Here is a 5606-nt window from a genome sequence, read left to right as displayed (position 1 = left end):
CATGAAAGGAGTCATCTGGCCTGTTAACACATCAGCCTTTAACATTTACATTCTGGGGAAATGAGCTATATTTTGTGCAGTCTACTTTTATTTATTTTCAATCTCTAATACATCATTTTAACTTGAGGGGAGGGAAAATATGTGATTCAGTCTAAAATATGCATTTTTTTTTTTCCTCTCACTGTTGTGGCCTCTCCCGTTGTGGAGCACAGGCTCCGGACGCGCAGGCTCAGCGGCCATGGCTCATGGGCCCAGCCACTCCGTGGCATCTTCCCGGACCGGGACACGAACCCGTGTCTCCTGCATTGGCGGGCGGACTCTCAAACACTGCGCCACCAGGGAAGCCCTAAAATATGCATTTTTGACAGAGATTGTTAAACCCCTGTGAGAATAGGGGTGTTTGAAGGTGGTGAAGCCCTGTGTGCACTTTGCAGAGTAGTTATTAGCAAAAGAGGGAAAGGTGAGGTTTGAATCCACTGCAAAAGTTCAGGATATTGAGAAGTGAGATTTCATAACCTAGGGTCAGGACTGAGCTATTCTAAGTCTCTGCATCTTAGAGACAGTATTTTAAGAGAATTATGTGTATTTTTACTTTTTAAGATCTTTGATAGAAAAATAAAGCCATTTTTCATGGTCCCCTTCTCCACTGGTAAGCCCTGTTTAAGTCATGATTGTCTCTGTTTTTGCTGAACTATAAATTGGCATGAATAGTGCTAATTCTTAATTATCAGCGGTAACAGGGAAAGAGGGAAATTTAGACATTTAAAATCCCTTGATAATAATTTTAGCTACACACACACAAAATTAAACTGTTCCCTTCATTCCTGGTTCTTTAGACCAGGACTATTCACATGCCTAGCCTGCTTATAACTCACAAATGCTAGCTCATGACTTTGGAATAACTTAGATACTTCTTCTGATTCTTTTATTTCTGGTTTATTTACCTTTACTCTTGTCTCTATGACCCTGAAGTTCGATTTCACAATTTACTGTTATATTTCAATTTCTGGTCTCCCAAAGTTAAATGATCTTTCTGACCCTCTCTCTTGTCACCTTGGGCCTTGGCACTATTGCAGTTTTTACTTATTAATTTCTAATGAGTTAGTGTCTGTCTCTTATTTTCTTGGTGAGGACTTCAGACTCCACTTCTGATTGCAGAAGATCATCTCAGAATGCTGGCTTGGCTTGGCCAGTTTTAGCCACTGTTTGCAAAGTAAAAGTGAGGAGCTGCTCAGTCATTACTGACCGGTCACTAGAATTAAAAGGGATCTGAAGTTTATCACTTTATTCCTGTTTATGCCTTCATTATTACACTTAGTTTAGAAAACAACAGTATGAATAATATCTATGTTGCATATTTGGCTATATTCTAGCTCATAATTATAGAGATATATCCTAGGCTACCATTAGTACTGAATGCTAAAGTCACAATTTTAGAACTAAAAAGGGATTTTAGTGATTCAGTGACCTGGTCTAGTATTTGGTTCATGAGAGTTCCTTGAGATGCCCCACTCCCTAAGGAGCTACCACTGGAAGGTAGGGTAGGAGAAAGACAGGTAAATGAAGAGTGAACTAGGAGGGATGAAGAGCCCTCACTCCATTCCAATAGGAACATCTCAGCTATTACCTCTTTTGCACATGTAAATTCCAAGAAAGATTTTTGTTTGAACAAAGGCTATCATGAATTAAAAATATTGACAGCTATGGACCTAATTTAATTCATCATTCTCCACTTGAGGAAATAGGACCCAAAGAAGATAAGTGGCTAAGATCATGAGAAGGCCAAAGTCTCTCAGCTCCTAGCCAGTACTCTTCTAACTGACCCACAAACTCCATTCTATCAAATGGTTCCCACAGGCAGTTGAATGATGGCAGTCATAATCCTCATGCTTCTCTGATAAATAATAATATATGGAGTTCATATTTACAAATTGTTGAACAAATCTTCTAATTTCATGTTTATATAAGAAGCCCAGAGTATTTTTGTCAATTCTCAGAAATTAACATATATTTCACTGTTTCTTATTCCATAAAAATTTAGGTGCAAGATGAAGAGAATACCAAGATAAAGGAAATGTGTTTCCAGACTTTAAGTAGTTTCCTGTTTAATGACAGAATCTGTTTTGGAGGAAAAAAATCACAGAACCCAAGAATCATAGACAAGGTTGTAGGCAGTTTAATATAATTTTCTTCAATACAATTTAATCAATTTAATACAATTTAAAAAACAAATATTGTTGCATGAATAATGTTAATATGCAATATTTCCACTTAGTTGATGACAGTTTTTATAATTGTCTACAATAGCCTTAGATGTGAAATTATAAATATTTTAGGTGGTAAATGCCAGGATTATATCCATTTCCATTACTGGAAACTATATCATATTTTCTTTATTCAACTTTTTCTGTATTTCCTTAAAATATTTATTTGAAATAGCATTTGATTGCCTCTAAATTGCATGTTATACTTCCAAATATATGAGGCTTAATCTTGAGTCAGTTGCTATCAATAGGTAATTTGCATAGTTAATTCCTAAGTACAGTGGATTCACTTGGTGAAAATTTTGTATATATTTGTATATATTCATATATATTATAAGTATTGCTATTACACTAATTCTTTTACTAATTTAACAAATAATTTACTCAGATTTTGTTGCTTCCTGTGCTAGGAACTAAGTTCTCTCTTCTCAAGGAGCTCACAGCCTAGTTGCAAGTTCTTCTGTCCTATGTTTTCTTCTCCAGATGAAAATAATGAATTGTGCACTGGAAAAAATATGGTATCAACAAATTATAAATGTATTAATACATAATGAAAGGAAACACTCTCATTATAAAGCAAATGTCATTCCAGAATAAAATACCCCATGGATGCCTTTTGAATTAGAAGAGAAAATATGCTCTTTTGCTGTGCAAACATGTGGGGATAAACCCTACAAACTGATATAGGATATTTAAAGAACCATTAAAAAGGTAACTATTATATAAAATGAAATTGCATGTTGGATAGATTTACCAGTCACCAAGCTAAAGGTAAGAGCATCAGAATCTATAACTCAAAATGAAATCAACATATTTGCTTCTCAGTGAAGGTGGCAAAGGGAGCCTTACTGACTCATTTGCAAACTTATACATAGTAATTTCTGTTTTCATATTTGCTCTTTCTCACCTCCCTAATGTAGCATCACCTAGATTGCCTCAAGGTAATCATGCACAGGAGACCACTTTGGGGGAAGTTATCAGGCCTCCAGTGAAGGGAATCAAACTGATCAGAGGAAAGGAAGTGATGCATTGAATTGTTTCATAATGACATTCATTTCTCAGTGACCTTCCACCATGCAATCTGATTTTTTTTTTTTAAATCAGCACAATGTGCAACTCTCTCACTGAGTGTGGGGAGAAAAAAGAAATGAGCTGTTAGGAAAGAGGCTTTCAACATGTCTACTGGCCAGATTTTTAGGTCATGAGAGTTGAAATAATTTTGAGCCTTGGTGCCCTGCACTGCTATTAAACACCAGTTAGTGTGTAGATGTGTCCTCAGCTGGCAGATGAAAAGGTCTAAAGTTCAGATTGTTTCAAGAAGTCATAATGAAGCCACAAGATCCATGTTCTTTATGAGAGAAATGTCAGCTCTGGAAAGTCTCTTAAACTGTAAAGGATACTTCATTACAAAGAAGAACTGGCTTAATATACTTTGCAAATGACTTCATAACATTCAATTTTGAGAATTATTTCCATTCTTTTATTCACAGTACATAGGGAAATTAGCTGAAATATTTATCTTTGCTTCTCTCTAAGTTTTATAGCACCAGTCAAAAACTAATTAGACTCTGGCAATTAAATCCTGCATGCATGCTTCTCTTTTTTTCTCAAGGATTTTTACTTGTTATGCAACTTCCTCTATTGCAGAGTGGCCTATTTAGCTTAAAGGACTTCAGGGTTTTTTTCTTTTTTTAATGTCAAGCTTATTCACTTTCTTTTCTTCAGTATTTGACAGGTACTTAGGAAAAGAGGAAATGGAGAGGGCCAATCACCAGAACAAGTAAGCATCTAATAAAACATGATCCACAGAATACTAGGAAGGAAGATTTCTCATCATGTCAGATCCCTAAACAGGTAGGAGCTCTCTCAGAGATGTCCCACACACCTTCTCTCTACCTGACAAGGCAAGGACTGCTGTGGGGCAAGATCAAGTATAATATTAATCTGTAAATTCAGGGCAAGTAGGTGTCCCTTCTCCCCTGACAAAGAGTTTCAAAGTGTGCATGTCTGCATGACTTGCTTCCCTTGTAGTTCTCCCTTTTGGAATTACTCCGTCTTTTGTATGGTAGATGGGTCTTGGGCTACTTCCCAAAGGAGGGGACCTTCCTGTATTAGAAAGTCTCAGCAGTGTGAGAGTTAGTTGAACTCTGCTCTTAGCCCAAGAGAAAAATGCTTCCTTTCCTCTGATGCATTTTTTTTTCGTGGGGGGATTACCTATGGCCATTTGTGTGGCAAGATCATCAGGGTCAAGGTTAAGATGTGAGTCTGTCATAGATCTTCCAAGGACCCTCTTATTTATCTATCTATCTATTTATTTATTTATTTCACCTGGGCTTTAGACTAAAGGCCGAATATTTCCACTGTGGCTTTCCAGTGATTTTGTTCATCTTACCGGAGCTGGGGGGTTCCACAGAATGGTTTGTGGTGATAGTCACAGGAAGATATTTTGAAGTAGTGGGTCTTCTATTCAAATTTCCCGTGGGAATCTGGTGGAGGAAGATACTTGCTAAATATTGGAAACCTGGAATCCCAAACAGCTCTGACTTCTTCAGATATTTCAACAGTATTAATTTTCCCCACTTCAAAATAGGTGGAAACAATGAAAAACATATTACCTTAAACCACAGCTGGCACATGCTCGATTATTCTTAGAGTCAGTCTGTATCAGTGAGCTAAGGCCACTTGGTTATAAATACACATATATGTAGAAATTACATCTAAGTTTTATAATGAAACATATTAGGAAAGACAGAGAACACATTGACCCTGTTTTCTATTCTTTTTAATGTTTATTTTTATACTATTATTAAAGGTTACTTTCCATTTACAGTTATTACAAAATACTGGCCATATTCTCTGTATTATACAATACATCCTTGAGCGTACCTTACATCCCTGTTTTCTGTATCTTTACAACCTAGTCATAGACATAACTGAAGATAAGCATAGAGAGAGGCTGAGAAGCTGGAGCTAGAAACATACTCAAGTTTAGATAGTGCAAATTTTTACTTCTTCATTTAATCATTAATCAAATATTTTGGTGCCTTCTCTTTCAAGGCACAACTTGATCCTGTGAATGTTGTAGAGATAAATCAGATATGGTTCAAGGAGTTACTTGTCTATAAAGGGAATAAAATATTTACACAAATAATAAGACTACCATAAGGGAAATACAGATCAAGGACTGTGGAAGGAAGGAATTTGAACTAGGCCTTGAAAGCTGGGTCAAATAGAAAAGGGGCATTTAGTTAAAGACAATGTGTGTAGAGCCTATTTGTAAATGAATAGCATTAGTAAATGTTAGCACTTTTTGAAATTTAGGAAGATCTGTTTGGTTTTGTG

The sequence above is a fragment of the Globicephala melas genome, chromosome 4, assembly GCF_963455315.2.
Source record: "Globicephala melas chromosome 4, mGloMel1.2, whole genome shotgun sequence".
Taxonomy (NCBI): domain Eukaryota; kingdom Metazoa; phylum Chordata; class Mammalia; order Artiodactyla; family Delphinidae; genus Globicephala; species Globicephala melas.
The sequence above is the reverse complement of the archived record's forward strand: the minus strand, read 5'-3'. Positions refer to the sequence as shown.